This window comes from Urocitellus parryii, chromosome 2 (assembly GCF_045843805.1).
Source record: "Urocitellus parryii isolate mUroPar1 chromosome 2, mUroPar1.hap1, whole genome shotgun sequence".
In the NCBI taxonomy this organism is placed as follows: Eukaryota; Metazoa; Chordata; class Mammalia; order Rodentia; family Sciuridae; genus Urocitellus; species Urocitellus parryii.
Window position 1 is genome coordinate 48,173,526 of NC_135532.1, and position 18,569 is coordinate 48,192,094.

General features: G+C 32.8%; 1 long non-coding RNA gene across 3 annotated transcripts in view; it reads right to left on the reverse strand.

Moving 5' to 3' along the window:
• Positions 1-651: 651 nt before the first annotated feature.
• LOC113190362 (uncharacterized) overlaps positions 652-18,569 on the reverse strand; it is a 168,023-nt gene continuing 150,105 nt past the window's right edge. For all 3 annotated transcript variants that reach the window (XR_013342420.1, XR_003301773.2, XR_003301772.2), the window contains one exon: positions 652-983. This is a non-coding gene — a long non-coding RNA (uncharacterized LOC113190362). The remainder of the gene's footprint in view (positions 984-18,569) is intronic.

Genomic DNA, 18,569 nt, shown 5'->3' on the forward strand with positions numbered 1-18,569 from the left:
GAGGAAATGTTAAAGCCTAATTTGTTTCATATTTTTAGTTTAACATTAACCATAGATCTCAAAGGTTATTAGGTGAAACAGTCCCCTGTTACTTCTAGTACCTGATGATCCTGTGGGAATTAAGGTTATACAATGAAGAATGATTGACACCTTTATACTTATTCACTTTCATCTCATTGCATTAATACCAACTGCAATCTACATGCAACCATTTCAATAGATTTTTCAGATTATATCATTTCATTTTAACAAATTCACTGAACAAAGTGAACAAATGGCTTAAAATATTCCTGCGAGGAAAATTTCAAACTGAAATGATATTAATAGGAAGCAAGGAGGAAATGGTAGAACTGATATTTTTAGTATGAATTATTTTTAAGCTACATTACAAAACAAAATAATTTTATTTTCAGAGCTTAAAACTGACCAAAATTTAAAATTATCAAGAATATTTTTGAAAATATGGATTTATACACATTATCACTTACATGTGGACTTTATGTATATTATATATTACAAAGATTTTTTTGCATATTATATATGTATATATACATATATATTATATATATAATATATTTACAAAATGTTTGTAAATATATATATTTACAAATATTTGTTATATATTTACAAATACTTTTATTGTTTCAGTGTTTTATTTTTGTTCAACATTTAAAACCAATATTTTAGTGAGGATTTTATAGTAAGAATTTAGCCAAAATCAATTATCTCATGACCATTAAATGAAAATTTACTATTGCATAGAGAAAATTTTCTACAAATGCGGCTAAATAAGTGAAGTAACAAATGAATTCTCCAATATATACTGGCTGACATGAGATGAAGTCTGTTTCTTGAATGTGTGTTAGTCCTGTGCAAGAGGCTACATCTTCCCCATACATACTTTCAGGATTCCAAGCTGATGGAAATTCTGTCATGTTCAACAGTGGCTTTCAAGGTTGCTTCTAAAGTCCTTTATGTGGGCACTGAAAAGGGAGATGGCATGATTAGTTTGTGTTGGAGAAGTACATGAGCCAGACCTCAAAGTGGCATATATTATGTCCACTTGTATCTCATTGACTAGAAATGAAAGCCTGTGTCCACATAAATTTGCAAAGGAATTGGGGAATATAGTCTAAGAACTCCGAACAGTATGTGAGTTTTAGTTAATAGCTTGCAAACCTGGGGGAGGCATAAAATCCACTTTCAGCTTATATTTAAATGAATATAATGAAAATTTCTCTATCACTGAGTGTAGGAAGCTGAGCCTAGTCAAAAGCAGAAGCTGCTGTGCAAATCAGTTATTTCACATAATGGACTGAACATAACCTCCATTCCATTAGAGAATGTTTGAAACTTAAATCACAAAGATGTGATGTGCCTATGACAAGTCCCTAAAAGGACGGAAGTATTCAAATATAGTAATCTAGACCTTCTGCCTTTGTTTATCCTCAGAAATAAGCTTGCTCCCTCCAGTGAGGTGTAAGATGATTTTTTTTTTTCTTTCTGTAGTTAACAGCTACATCACCAATCTGGAATAACCTTGTAGGTGTAGAGAAATTGTTCTGTATTTCTCTAGCATTATATGTAAGTGTTTATAAGCACTTATCCCTGAGAATGAATGGGACCAGATAAAACTTGATTCATACCTTCTAGTCAAAAAAGTTGTTTTATAAACATTATGAATATTTAAATAATTTATTTTCTTAATAGAAAAATGATAATATTGAATAATATACACCATAACTTATCTCAAAGTTGATAGTCATTGATAGATTAAATGTTTAAAATGGTGACATTATTAATTTTCTGACAGATTTAGCTAAATTAGAGCATTTAAGAGGATAGTATACAGTGGAATATGAAAGTGCTCAAAGACATCTAATTTTTCTATCACTTGGAATATCTAGTAACCAGAGACAAGTTTGAATGTTGCATTATCTTATATTTTTCTAATATAACAATGAATGTGCCTATTAGAGAAAAGAAATTATGATTGAGAAAAAAATTAAAATACATTTACATAACCTTGGTTTTTAATTACCATAACAATATCTCTAATTACTAGTGTAAATAAAAAGTAGAGTGTCATATGCTTTATTTCCTTGTAACTGTAGGAACTTCACTCTCTTAATAACTTATGTAAATATTGGTTTATGAAGAGACATGTGTCTATACCTATATAAATGTATCTGAATGAAGGACCTTTTAAATTCTTTAGCACTTTAGATTTTAAAAATCACTTTGAAACATAGCTAATAAATATTTATGATGTAAATAAGAAGTGTTAAAACTGAATAACATAGCCACTAAGTATAAATTTGAAGAGCTCTAGAAAAAGAAGTATCATGAAGGATTTTTATTTCTGACTCATGTGTATTTTTCATGCACTTCTTAAATAATAATGTCTAAAATTATACCTGTATCATAAGCATAAGCATTATTCTGTTATTGAATTGGGAAATTTGCTGGTTTATGGATAAAATGACTTGCCTTTGGTCAGTCATGAGATGTTTGTGATATAGTGGATCTGTGAGGAGAACTCTTTCAGCCTCCAGCTCTGTGACTTAAGAATACATAATCTTACCTTCATTGTCTTTTATTTTCCCATGTGTAAACTATAATAATAATATCAAACTGAGAGTAATATTTAAAAGTGGATAATGTATTAGTTGGCTTGGTTGTCATAGCAAAATTCCTTGACCATGCATCTAAAACAACAGAAATTTATTTTCTCACACTTCTGAAGTCTGGAAGTTCAAGATTAAGGGTTGGCAGAATTGGCTTCTCTTGAGGTTCTTTCCTTTTGTTTGAAGATGGTCACTTTCTTCCTGTGTCCTCACAAGGTCTTTTCTCTGTATACACTTGTATCTATTCTTATAAGTTTTATCAGATTAGAGCCTCACCATTATGAAGTTCATTTGACCTTAATTCCTTTTATAAATTCTGTATCTCTGATTTCAAAATGGAGGGCTCAGGTTTCAACATATGAATTTGGATAAACATAATGTCAGTCCATCATGGAAAATTAAATAGATTTTTACAAAACTTGCTTGTGAATTATAACGTGGCTGTTTTTGTTAGTTTTATTTTAGTTTGTCTTAATATAGGTAGGTTTTTCTCATATCATCAACAAATCTGATGATTTCCAAAACAGTTTTTTCCCTTCCAAAAATCTGAAGCATCATGTGGATCAAAATACAAAACCACATACATTGTTTGGTGATATTTATTTTTGTCGGTTTACTTTCATATTGGCAGCATTTTTAATGAGAGAGAACTCTATGTCAGTTGTCAGTAAACATTTATCTGTGCATATACCAGGAGCCAAAAGGTAGCTTTTTAAAGGAAATGGTTGCTTGTCTGTACAACATTTACAAATGGAAATGCTTTAAGCCCTAAAGCCAAACACATGTTTGCTTAGTAAGAGAAATCCTGGTAACTAAGGCCAGAGACAGCTGGTATGCCCAATAAACTTGTAAGCTTTCATTTTACATCATGGTCTTGCAGAGGCCTTTTAAATGCTCTTGTGGAAAAGGCTGAGATCTAGTTGTATGGCCATTATGTCTTAAGTTATTTTTTCCCATATCTTATTAGTTCATTAAAGATATATATACTATTAAGGTTCATTTTGTCAAAATTATACAAGCATGAAATATAAATTTGCTTCCATTAAATTCCCAATACTACTCATTACCCTGCCCTCCTCTCTCCTCTTGTTCCCTTTCCTCTATTTGGTTACTAACCATTCTTGTTTGTTTATAGTTATTTTTTAAAATTAGTGCATTATGAACACACCTAAAAGTAATTCTCTGAGATATACTCATGTATGCACATAGGAAAGTTTGATCAGATTCATTTACAGTTTTCTTCGTTTTTCCCATTCCCTACCTTTCCCCTTCAATTTTCTTCCTCTGCTCCACTGATCTCTCATCTATTTTCTAAGGGATTCCTCCTATCTTTTATTTTTTTCCTCATTATCTTGAGTCATCTTATGCATATAAAAGAAAACATTTGATCCTTGAATTTCTGGGACTGGTTTATTTCACTTAGCATGATGTTCTCTAGTTTTATCAATTAAAACAACAAATGCCATTATTTCATTCTTCTCTATGGCTGCATAAAACTCACTTTTTCTTTATCCTTCCTTTGTTGACAGGCATCTATAACTTGGCTATTGTGAATTGTGCTACTATAAAAATTGTGCTGCTATAAATGTGGCTGCATCCCTATAGTATACTGATTTATTTATATTTTTTCATATTGATGAATTATAATTGTACATAATAGGATTTTTTATAACATGGTACATATTCATATGTACATACAATATGATCATATAATTTGGCTTATATTATTCAACAGTTTTTCCCCTTTCTTTTCCTCTTTCTCCTGGTATCTTTTTTCTACATTACTGATGTCCCTTTGATTTTCATAAGAATCCCTCCCCACAGCATTCTTTTCCTTTTTAATCTCTAACTTCCACATATGAGAGATAACATGAGAACCTTCTAAATTTTGACTTATTTTGCATAACACAATTGTATCTAGTTCCATCCATTTTCCTGCAAATGACATAATTTTATTCTTCTTCATGGTTGAGTAAACTCTATTGGGTGGGTGTGTGTGTGTGTGGTGTGTGTGTGTGTGTGTGTGTGTGTGTGTGTGTGTGTGAGAGAGAGAGAGAGAGAGAGAGAGAGAGAGAGAGAGAGAGAGGGGAGTTTTTTTCTTTTTCCATTCATTTGTTTATGAATGCCTACCCCATTTTCATACTTTGGTTATTGCAAACTGTACTGCTATAAACGTGAGTATCCATGTATGACTATAATATAATGATGTAATTCTTTAGGACAAATACAAAGGAGTGGTATAGCTGGGTCAAATGGTAATTCCACTCCTAGTCTTTTGAAGAACCTTCATACTGATTTCAATAGTGGCCATGCTCTCACCCTGAACAAAAAATCCATTCAAAATGGATAAAAGACCTAGGATTTATCCAAAAACTATGCAACTCCTAGAAGAAAACATAGTTTAAATGCTCCACCATGTAGGCACAGGCAACAGCTCTCTCAATGGGACCCCTAAAGCTCAGGAAATAATATGAAGAATCAATAAATGGAATGGCATCAAATTAAAAATCTTTTGCATAGCAAAAGAAACAAGAATGCAAAAACAGAACCTACATAATTAGAAAAATATTTTGATAAAGGATTGATATACAGAATATAAAAAGAACTCAAAAAATATAACAATGAAAATGAATTAAAAGCAAACCCTCTCAAAAAAAGAAATACAAGTTGCCAATAAATACATGAAAAACATTCATCATTAGCAATTAGGAAGTGCAAATTGAAACTACACTGAGATTTCATCTTATAAAAGTAAGAGTGGCAACCATCAAGAATATAAACAGTAATATATGCTAAAGAGGAAGTGGAAAGAAAGGAATACCTTTATACTGTTAGTGTGATTATAAATTAGTATGTCAATTTTAGATTTTTTGGATATATCCTGAGGAGTGAGATAGATGGGTCATATGGTGGTTCTATTCCTAGCTTTTTGCAAAATCTCCATACTGCTTCCCAGAATGACTGTACAAATTTTCAGTCTTAACCAACAATATATAAGTGGTACCTTTTCCCCCACATCCTTGCCAAAATTTATTATTATTTGTATTCTAGATAGTTGCCATTCTCATTAGAATAAGAGAAAACTTCAATGTAGTCTTTATTACAAGAGATGTTGAATATTTTTTCATATGTGTTGGCACTTGTATTCTTTTAAGAAGTGTCTCGTTACGTCTTTTGCTTATTTCTTAATTGAGGTATTTTTATGTTTTATTAAGATTTTATACCCTCTCAGTGTTAATCTCCCGAGGAGCAGGTGACAAAGATCATCTCTCATTCTGTAGGCTCTCTTTTTACTCTTAATTTTCCCCTTTACTATGTAGAAACTTTTTAATTTGATACCTTACCACTTACTGATTTTGGTTTTATTTTGTTCAGATTTAGGGGTCTTGATAAGGAAGTTGATGCCTGTACTAGTATATTGTACAGTCTATATTCTCTTCTAGCAATTGCAGAGTTTTTGGTCTAATTCCTGAGTCTTTAATCCACATTGATTTGACTTGTAGAGCATGAGTGCTAGGGATCAAGTTTCACTCTTGTTTATATGGATATCCAGTTTTCCCAGCATCATTTGTTTAAAAGGCTATCTTCTCTCCGACATGTGTTTTTGGAATCTTCATTGCGAATCTGATGACTCTATGTGGGTTTGTCTCTTGTGTCTTCTCTTATATTCTATTGGTCCTCATGTCTATTTTGCTCTCTATACCATGTTCTGTTACTGTATCTCTCTAGTGTCATTTCAGGTACAGTGTTTGATGCCTCCAGCATTGTTCTTCTTGCTCATGATTGCTTTGGCTATTCTGGGTTTCTTTCCCCTTTTCCATTACTGAATCTTGCCTCAAATTCTGCCCTTCCACATCCATCTTTTTCTTCTTTACCTTGATGTCCTCAGTTATAAAGTCAAAATTCACATGTCAAATAAGCTGAAACAATGAAAGCACCAACAGTATATCTGCTTTTTATAATCTGCTGTGGGTTAAGGACAGATACAACTTTTAGCTTGCTTTGCATTACGTACAGACAATATATTACACAATTAGAAATATGAGAAATGGCTAGAATCATGAACATAATGATAATGATCTGTAGTGATTAACTTTGCCACTGACTTATGAGACTCCCTTTTAATTATCTTTGTGAATTTCCATTAATTTCATATAATCAGAAGAATTTATCTCCTTTGTTTAGTTGGGTATCTTATTTCTGGTAAAAGTTACGTAGTTATTTTTCTGTTTATAGATTTCTTTAAAACTCATCATTTTTCATTGCTGTGTTTGACCACACATATCCAATTCATCAGTATGTCCTTTCATTTATGAAAATAGTTGAATGTTCATCCTACTGGGCCACCACTATTAAATTCTATATTCAGACTCACATTTAATTTCTCATAATATTTTCATGATCAGTGTTGGGTCATTCAATATAAAATATCTTCTAAGATCTTAAAACTTCTAAAAGTTTATTTTCAAGTAAAAATATCAATAAGCTTAACAAGATGGAACATACACCTTAACTGAAAGTTATAGAAGATTTTGATATATGAAGGGATGCTAGATGACTAAATTTACCTATCTTGAACTGTGACTGTTTAACTGAAAATTAATGTTATAATACTCCAAATTGGTGTGCCTATTATATGTACATTTTATTCATAGAACTTTTCATAAATATTTTAATTATGTTATTACTTGTTTAGAGTTTTTCTTCTGCACTCGATTGTACAACTCATGGAGGGAGGAACTTGTTTTCAATTTTTATCTCTAGAAGTTAGTGTCTGGAAAGTATTAGGTGGTCAGTTAGACAAATATTCATTGGATAGATGAATAGATCATTAAATGAAATACTATAGAGTACAGAATTCATAATTCACATTTAGAGTATAATTACAACTTTTTACAAAAGTCAAATGATTTTCAATTGAGAATTATTTTGCATCCTAAGGCACATTTTGCAATATATGGAGGCATTTATAATTGTCAAATTCAAACACATATGTTTTTTTGTCTAGTGTCCATAAATTCTTCTATCTTATTATATACATGTTAGCTGCCCACAACAAAGATTTTCTGATCTAAAATATCAGTATTCCCATGGTTGAGAAATACATAATGCTCCAAATTGTTGTGTCTATTACCTCCTTACAGTTATAACCCTGACCTGTTTCCATCTTATTTTCTGTACTCCAACCATCCTGGGTTCCTACCAGATGTTACTCTATACTAATTTTTTGAGCTTTTTCACATGGTGGTGGTCTTAAATATTTATTCCCTTTATAGGAGTACTCATTTTTCAGGTTTGAGCTTAACTTTTTGCCAACTGCAATTTTTGTCCTAAATTATGTTCATTTCCTGTTCAACATTATTAAAGTCTGATTGTGTGCATGCATGCACACATGTGAGTGCATTTGAGTCATTTTCTATTAGACTGTATTCGTGATGAAAAGCATTGTGCTTGCCATAATGGGAGTGTATCATTAGGGCTCAGGATTTGTTAAATATCTGAAGGAAGTAGAATGTTTTTGGAACATAGCAATTTGTATATTGGAGACTTGCAGAAGGTGAAGTTATATAAATGGTCAGCCAAGGCTCTCTAGGCTATGGAATATCATTTGGAATATGTACAAGTGTTGTAGGAAGATAATCTTCAAAAGAAAAAAAATAACCAGAGTTGAGTCATTTTTTAAAAAGATCACTCTATGATGGAGAGATTGAATCAGTACTGAAGCTACAGAAGACTATGTGGTAGTGGTGGTTTGAACCCTCAGTGCTAAATATGGGAATAGCAAGTAGTAAATGAATTTCATATACATTTGGAAGTCAAAACAAGGGCATACTTATAAAAATTGGGTGTGGAGGATAAATGAAATTGAACCATCAAGGATATTCTTTAATTTTTAACTTGAGCAAGTGGTAGGAATTGATTTTAGGTCCTGACTTGGAGAAGGCGAAAATAGGAAAATGTTTTAAGAGATAATCAGCAGTATCATTTTGACTATATTTTGTTTGAGTTGGCTTTTACAACAATGAAGAGGAATATTGGGCTAGTGGATGAATGAAATTGAGAAGAGAAATATCATTTAGATATATGAATTTAGCATTAATAAACACATAGATGCTGTTAATTAAGTCTATATCAGATTCTTTACAGAGTTAGTGAAGCCACAGAAATAGTATGAACCAGGATCAAAACTTGTTACATACTAACATTTAGAAGTGAAATACAATAAGCACTGCAAATATAACAGACTGAGAATATCAAATAGTTAGGTACCTGGAAAGTTATAGAAATCTACAAAGAGGGGTATGTCCATTAGGAGAGAGTATCCATCTGGGTTGAATGGAGTCAGAGGTTAAGTCAGATGGGCATAAGGTATGAAGGGTCCTTCACTCTGTGAACATTGTGGCTCAGTATTTATGGAATTATGCTACAAGAAGGTGCAAGTAAAACCAAAGTTGGTTAATAATTGAATAATAATTACCAAAGTGAAAATAGACTTTCTAGGTAGCTATTTGGAAAAGTTTTGTAGTTAAAAAGATTACTGATGCAAGATAGCATTTATAGAGGAATGTGATGTCCAGAGATGGCTTTATAGAATGTTCAAGAAGGGATTTGAATGCTGATGAAGTGATATAGGTTGTGATACTCCTCAGAGCCAGTAGCTTATTTGGGGCCTAGCACCTGTGATGTCACCTCCTTAGTGCCAATTTCCAGCTCTGCTGGGCTTTCTTCTGTGTTCTCTTAACCGCAGTTTCTTTCCTTTGGTCTTCAGCTCTAGAAAAGCTTCCTGCTATAATGTTTAGCTAGGAGCTGTCTTTTAACTTTGTGTCTTCCAACACTTATGTAACTAATTTACTCTAATAAATTCTTGGTTAAAGTAAATAGAATAATTTTTATTTTCTTGTGGAGGAATGGACTCTTTTTAGGGAAAGAAAATTTATTCTAATAGCTAGGAAATAGATAATAGGTACAGGACAACATTTGTGTATCAAGATCATTATCATTAGAGATGCGAGGTGTCCCCCAAAGTTTCATGTGTGAGATAATGCAAGAAGGTTCAGAGGAATACTTGGGTTATTAGAGTCTTAACCCAATCAGTGAATTAATCCTCTAATGGGATTAACTGAGTGGTAACTGAAAGCAGGTGGGTTGTGGCTGGAGGAGGTGGGCATTAGGGGAATGACTTTGGGGTATATATCTGTATCTGGCAAATGGAAATCTATCTCTGCTTTCTGATTATAATGTGAGGTGTCTTCATCTACCGTACTCTTCTGCCAAGATATCCTGCCTTACCTAGAGCATCAAGGAATACTGCCTGCAGTCTATGGACTGAGAACTCTGAAACCATGAACCCTCAGATAAACTTTTCCTTCTCTGCATTTATACTGGTCAGATCTTTTAGTCGCAGTGGTGAAAAAGCTGAATAAAACAAGGTATATTAAAGATTTGAGAGGAGTAGAGAATGCTCAGGTCAGAAGACATTAGGGAAAACTCATTAAGATTGCCACTGGGCTTGGGATCAAAAATTTTAAAAGAAACTAATACCCTCATTTATTTTTCTTTTAAGAATATTCCCATGGTATGTTGGGGCTAAGACATGAAGAAGGACCATGCTAATGAATACCTTGCTGAGGAATTTCAAATATCTATCGAAAGTCATAAGCATTCACTTGAAATTCATACCACCATTCCCAAATATTGCTCACAGCAGGTTAGAAAAACTCACAGCAGGTTCTGAGTTTTTCTAACACTATGCAGTAGGTAGCCACCAACAAAATCAATCTCCATTCACACGCATATTGGTCAGTTCAGGCTACAATAATAAAATGTCATAGATGAGATGATTTAAAAAGCATAAATTTATTTTTCCACAATTCTTGAAGCTAGAAGTCCATGGTCTGAGATCAAGGTGATAGCTTATTTGGCTTCTGGTAGAGTTTGTTTTCCTGACATTACTATGTTTTGTATAGTCTTTATTATTTTCATGCAGGGTTGGAGTAAGAGGGCAGAAAAAGGTAGAGCTCTCCAGTGTGTGTTATTATAAGAACATAATCCTATTGGATCAGAGCTCTACCCTTATGAATTTCTTTAACCTTAATTATTTCCATATATCCACAATGGAGGTTAAGACTTTAATATGAATTTCAAGGAAAACTAACATTCAGTCCTTAGCAACATGTAAATCAGAACATATTTACCATCTTATATTTCATCCCTGATTTAGGAGGAAGAAATCATCCATTAAATGATGATTTCATTTTTTAAAGTAATATCCTTGCAAAAAAGAATGGATCAAGAGCTAACCCTGTTCCTGTGTATGGACAGGATATAGAATTTCTATGAAAGTTTAAAAAATAGTACAGCATGTGGCATCTTCTGGACAAGGAACCTTTCTTTTTTCTTATTATTTTTTTGGGGTAATGTGCCATGGAACTACTATTCCACAGAGCTGAACATTTGAAAATGTTGATTTAGAAGAAATCTGAGAGAGATGACCTCTAATACAATGACATTGATGCCCACTGTTGCTGAAGCCCAAGGATGAGTACACTTTTGAAAATGAAATTCTATTAACAAAATAAATATAGCACATTAATGGCAATAAAATGCCCAGTTACTGGTGCTAGGAGCTATCACAAAGATTTAGTATATCATATTTTAAGTTGGTTATTCTCTGCTAAGTAAGCTACATAAGAGAAATTTGCTCATTAATTTACTATGGGAATCACTATCATTGGGACCATATAAATTGATTATTATACTTTTGTGCATACAATGTGTACTGGGAAATTCTCTAATTATATATCTTCCATTTATTTTTCCTCAAACTCTATGAAGTGACCACAGTTATTAATTCTATTTAGAAACGGGATCACCAAGAGATATAGTAACTTTTATAAATCATACAGAGACAGAGCCAAGTTATGAGTGCAGATGGTTTTCTTCATAGTAAACACTCTGTCCTATGTAAATTCTAATATCCATCCCATTCTCTTAGAAGGAGAGAGACCTAGAGCTAGAAACTTGAGAAGGGGTTAGGAAAATAGACAAAGGACAATTGAGCATGTCAGGTATTTAATAGTCTCTGAACATCTTAGCTTCTCTATTAGGAAAGCAAGGACAATGATATCCACTGATATTCTCTGTTCCTGGGTTCCATAGCAACCTGTGTACCTGCTGAATACAATGCATCCTTTCTTTAAATATATCAATAAATTCAAACACATTTTCAATTAGTGAGAACTATTCAGTCTCATTGTAACTTCTGGATTTATATATTAAATGTTAATGCACAGAAGTTCATTAATTTCCATTTCAAATTTTGGAAATTCCACTTTTAATAAAATTAAGAATTAGATGGAGAATTCTTCATTCCAGGCATGTCAAGTTCTATTTCATAAAATATCCTCTTTACTCCAGCCCACATAAGTTTGTTATTTTTCTTTAACAGCTTGGTTTATACAGTCTTGGAGATTGCTCATTAACTAAGTGACTGAAAATGTTTATTTTAGAAATCTTATTTCTGATAATACTACCATAAGTAATATATTGATTTTATTATAAAACTTATTTAATAATTATCTAATTATATATATATATGCTCATCTTAATTCACCAAACATTCTTCTAGTCATTATTCCTAATGATTATGTAAATTTTGGTAAATGCAAAGATTTATATTAGAATCAGAAGTCAGCATTATTTTGTTTTTTGATCTCTAGGGAAGTCAGTTTAGCAGTTCTTAAGAAATACCATTTGTAACTCTCTAGGGAAAATATGATCAGATTAGAGTAGATGGAATTTGCTATTTTAAATTCAGTAATTCTATAGAGAGATACAGAAAGCAAACATGGTTTATTCTGCAATCACATTAGATTTAGATAGTGTTGGTTTCTACATCTTCTCCAGGCTAGAGTATACCCTCTGCATATTTATATTATCAAACTGTTCAGTGCTGCTCTTGTCAGGGGCTGATTTGTTACTCTGAAATTCATCTAGAATTCCTGCAACCAATCTTCCTTCTATCCCCACTCCAGGTGCTTTTGTGCTTCAATGTGACATTTTCCTATCCAAATAGATCAGTTGTTTATAAAGGAAAAATTACTTGTGTCTGATATTTCTGGTTCAGTTAATACATATTTCATTGTCACATATCCTCCGTGTCTTTACAATCCAGCCATCACTTGCATTTTTGAGTGGAAAAGGAAATTATTATGGTGGCTCTTCATCTTATTAGCATATATGTATCTGACTGATTTCTATTAGGAAATGTATTTGTAATCTCCTCTTGGTCCCAGCATTACAATTTTCAAAATGAAATTATCCATAATGTTCCCTTAAATAGAATTTACAAATGTGTCATAAATATTTATACATACCAGTTAGCACATAAACCAGCCCATACATATACAGATCACTGATCAGCTGAATTATGTTATTTTAAACCAAATTCTAGCTATTTCAACAAATCGCCCAGAAAAGGGTGGCCACAAATCAATTGTTTTCATTTTTGTTGTTATCCTAGAACTTAATAGAAATGGCCACACTTCTTGCCCTATGCGTCTGTGCTTTGCCCTTTACTTCCTTTCACTTGTCCCCTTGTTAATTAATGGGTAAAGTTCCCAAGTCTACAGGGCTTGTAGCTAATCAGGGAATTTCATTTATTGGTTTAGGTAAAAGCTTTCAGAATGCTAATGCATCACCTGAGGTGAGCCTGGGAGCATATTTTTGGCAGAAAATACTTCCAAAGAGAATAGTCTGAAAAGTACACTTAACTGAAGCTTGGAATTTACCTCTCCACACAGCTGCTATCCTCTCTTGTCTCGCTGTTAAATTATTCATTTATATTATATACTTCTATTTAGTGAAATGGATACTGTTAAATAGACCACTTTCTAAACTTTATTTACTTTTGTATGCTCAAACTCTTATTTTCCTCTCCTTTAGTCCTTTCCTTTTCTCCTCCCAAAACTAACCATAAATCTTTTGATATGTTTTATTCTCCCTTTAGATACTTTCACTTGGCAAAATATTTCACTCTAGACAGAAGTTCCCAATGCCCTTTTCACTGATAGACCTTTACCTTGGCTGACATCTCCCTAACCTAAATATTTGCTCATGATCTCTCCAAATGTTCCAACAATGCTGGGCAAAGTAAAAGACTTTTTCTCAGCAACAAGATTAATATTTTCTTTTTTGGCTGCTTTGTTAAAGATTATTGTAGCACCCACTCAGTTGGTGGCAAATTTTATTTCAAGTTTATGTCATCCTCTTTCCTGCAATAAGGAGCAGTGTTTAATATGGACCCAGAAATTATGCCAATCAGTGACTTAGCAGTTTGTTGCAAATCTGCAAGTCATATGTAAGTTATGCTAGGTGCAGAAAACTACCACAAAAACAATCACCAAAGGCCTTGTAATATGTAAAGCTGTCAGGCTGCTACTACCACCTCTTTGTTTTTACAACTCTTGTAAAAAGGATTGAGTTTTGCTGTTTATACCATGCTGCACCTGTTGGAAATCCCTCCTCCCCTCTCTAACATTCTTTCCCACTGGATTGACCATTCAGACTTGCTAGTAAAACACTATCATATAGAAGGTCTTTCAGATATCTGAAAACATATGGAGCAGGACCCACCTGCTAATGCCTTTGGTTTTTAAGCTTCCAAAGTAGCTTTGACATAGAGTTTCACAAGAGTTTCATAGAGTTTCACAAGAGTTTCATAGAGTTTGTTTGTTTGTTTGTTTTAAAGGTCACTCTGCTCTCTGGTAAACTATTTTTATTATTTGAGTACATAACCAAACTTTCACTCTGAAAACACATAGGCATCCTATGTGTGTGTTTGTAGATTTCAGGGGGCAGTTGCTATTTTAATTTTGGAAATAATAAAGACAATTATTTGGATTTCTGGTATTTGCACAGAGAACAACACGTTAAATAAAGTAGTAGATATAACATTTTGAAATTAAGTATTTCTTGGACTGTTTCCTGGGGAGACGAAAGGATACTAAAAGAGGAAGCAGAGGAATTTTAAGGCTATATGGGGAAGATATCATAGGAACTTATTGGTGGTATTTCCTGGTTGCCTTGGTGTGGCAGAAAGAGCACCTGTTTAAGATCTGTGTTCTTCTGTTTATTCACTAATCAAAACTGGATGATACCACATCCTAGATGGCTGAGAAGAAATTCAATTTAAAGGAAAATAATGTGGGTTTTTTGTTGTTGTTTATTGAAACCAGGGTGCTCTCTCACTAGACCTTTTAACCTTTTTTAAAAAAATTTTTTAGACAACGTCTTGATATGTTGCCCAGTCTGGCCTTGAACTTGTGATCTTTCTGCCTCAGCCTCAGCCTCAGCTTTGGCTTCTGCCTCCTGAGTGGCTAGGATGACAGGCATGTACCACTATGCCTGGCATATTTATTATTTTGAATGCTTATAAGGCCCACTAAAGAAGTAGGCAGATGCTGTTATGAATATCTTATATTCTTTGCAACCACAGCCAAAGGTGACTGTGCATTTATTTGGTAGGTCTGACCTAAGATTGTCTAATCCATATGCTACAGCTTTGGCTGTTACATATAAGACCAAGTAGACGGTGACATGAATTTGTCCAAATTAAACTTTTATACCTGCTTTAGGCAGCCTTCAGAGCAACATGTCACTATTTGGAATATTGATAGTTGACTAATTGTTTGATTCCTAGTTTTGTTCATCTTACAATTCAATTTCATGTTTCGTATTTCCTTATTTGTTAACTGAGGCTTATTGCTAACCATGCATCTGAATGCATAACCTTCTTCTAATTTGTTTTCTCCATGTATTGGACAATGAGTGACCACTATCTACCTACCTGTGTGAAATTTAAGTCAATTAAAATTAGTATTAAAAATTCAGGTTCTCATCATATTATCCAACTTTTAAGTGCTCAATAGCCACAAATGTTGTTGGCTATCATATGAGAAAGCATGGAAAGATATTGAACATTAACATCACTATCTATCAGAAAACAGTGATTGATCTGTTTGTTTGCCTAAAAGATTTTTTATATTCCAAGTCAAAGAAAATTCTTAGAGAAGATGTATAGTTATATGTAATAACCTAATTCAAATAGGTTTATCAAGAAACTGGAAGTCTTCAGAGTTGGTTTGATTCAGTTACAAGATAAAATTTGTCAACAATTTGTTCTTTATTCATTTGTCTTTGTACTTGGTTTAAGTTTTAGGAGTCTTTACAGCATGGCCATGAGATAGTTGGCCATGATTCCTAGCACAACTGATTTCCCCAAATCTAATGGAATCGCCTATTTTCAGAAGATAAAGGAAGTGTTGGTTTTCTATATGTAAACACAAACTTTTCCTGAAATCTGTCAGCCTACATTTCACATTTTTAGCCTTTAAACAAACTTGGGACCAAAGAGTTAAGTAGTGTTATGTGGCATAGTTTAAGGATCAAACTTCATGAATAAAACTCAGGATAGAAAGAATGGTTAGTGGAAAGACACCCATATTTATTAATATCCTCTGCTGGTGCTTCTCAACAAAGGGTTATTTTGTCCAGTAGGAAATACTTGGGAATGTCTGTAAAATATTTTTATATTGTAGTGACTGGGAATGTTCTGCCAGCATCTAGTGGATAAAGGACAGGGATATTCTGCCAAATATCCTACAATACACTGAACAGTCCCCACAACAAAGTTTATCTGGGCCAATGTCAGTAGTGCTGAGGTTAAGAAATCCTGCTGTGTATGATTGTATCATGAAACTTGGTTTAAGTTGAAAAGTGACTTCAATGATTTGCATAATTGAACAATACAGGTAGCATGGCTCCCATCAAGAGAATGGAAACATCTTATATATCTTTCTGGTGCACTGCCTTGAAGTTGTCTTTATTTTTCTGGCATCTAGATTCTCCCTCCTAGTAGTGCCAATAATTGCTGCACACTCAAATTATTGTATATGTGAAACATCATCTACTAAAGAAAATAAGTACTTTTCCAGTAGCTTTCAGAGGGAAAAGGAGACAATCTTTCTCAGAACTTACCAGTCAATAGCTTCTTTTTCTAATTACCTAGAATTATTTCAAGTGTCCATCCCTAAACCAATCTATGATTAATAATTTGATTCTACCTAACCTTACACAGCTGAAAATTATAGGTGGACAATCTTTAAAAACAAAATGTAACAAAATAAAAAATCAAAAACTTTAACACACTGATTGGAGGTGATTGATTCTGATTCTGAACAAACAACTAATGAATATCAACTACAGTGTTGGTGGATTGTCTTAGCAATAATTGTAGCCATTATCTAGTAGACTTCAGTTGGTATAAGCAAATACAACAGTATGTAGAAGTATAATTGAGAAATGGGATAACAATCAAGTTGTCACAAAAACCTGAAGTATATGCTTGTTCAGAAAGCAGATTTTCTGCTAATTTCTTGTAATCTCATTCCTTTGACTCATTTGGCACATTTTGGGATAATATGCCATTTTAACAGAAAGATTAGGACACTTTGACTTCTCAATATGAATTTTTCATCTTCATTTGTATATAGATCTTTTATTAGTTGTGTCATCTTGAATAAGTCACTAAATCTCTAAGTGATTTAGTTTGTTCCTCTGGTAAATGGAGATAACAGTAGTACCTACACTCTAGGTTTGCTTTTAGAATTAAAAAATTTAAATAATGATTTCAAGGAGTAACTGCATATTTATAAATGGTCAGTCAACAATATAGTCAACTATATATCTAAAACCAAAAGCTTCATATTTCACTTTAACATAAGAATCAATGAGCAATACTTCAATGATTATTTTGTATAAGTTAATTCTCTTGATGTCTTCAATGTGTTGTTTACACTCTGTATATTCTGCATCATAAAATCTTTCTCATTTTTGTTATTTAATAAAGGCCTCTTTTCTGAAATATGTGATTTGTTTTCTAGGTAGACAGAGATAATTGCTTAACATATTTTCCTGTTACTTTCTAAAGTCATAATGTATTGAAGAGAGAGAAACATCAATCATACCTCCACTAAACCTTAAAGATAGAAATGCATACCAGATACATACTGCTGTTGTTTTTAATTTTCCTTTATTTACACATGAATAAGCAGAAAAAGATAGTTTAATGGAGTTTGAAATGTTAGATACAGTATTCAAATTCATTTCTTGCGATTAAAAAAAGTAAGTTTACCAACAATCATATAGCATGCTAATGTAGTGTAATCTCTATGCCTCTTAAAAGAAAAAGACTAACATTTCTTGGGTGTGTCTATTATATCTCAGGCACATACTAAGGAATTAATAAAAGAGGTTTATCTTCATTTGAAGATAATAAAATTATATTTCTTAAAACTTGATGGAAGTTTTGCACGTGGTAAGTGGAGCAACTGGGATTAGAACATGGGTCTGTTTGGATTTGAGTTGGGTAAATTTTCTGCTACTTCCTGATTGCTTCAGAGAGATGTCCATACACAATACTATAATTTTATTATATCTTGAGCTTAAAAAGAGTGCTTGTGTTTTGTGCCTGTGTTCATCTCATTTTTTTTTTCCTCATGTGGATTATAGGATGGTACTTCTGCAGTAGGATATATACCTCTTCCTTGGGAAGAAGCATGGACTATGTGGCATTTCTTCCACCTGTTTTGTTTTCTGTGTTTATTCTTTTTTTTCAATTCTTTTGATACTAGTTGTGAATCTTCTATGCATCTCAGTATTTTTATTTGTCATGGTTCATAAAAAATCTTTTACATTCTGCCTAGAAATATTTTATCTTTTAAATCATTAATTTAACAAACACATATGCAAAAATTTGTGCCAGGAATTGTGTCAGTAACTAAAGCATGCCTCATGTCCCGCCAACTCCTGAAATAGAAATTTGTGTGCAATTAGACCTTTTCTCTTAGTGTTTTCTTTTTGTGATTTCGAACTATTTTCCAT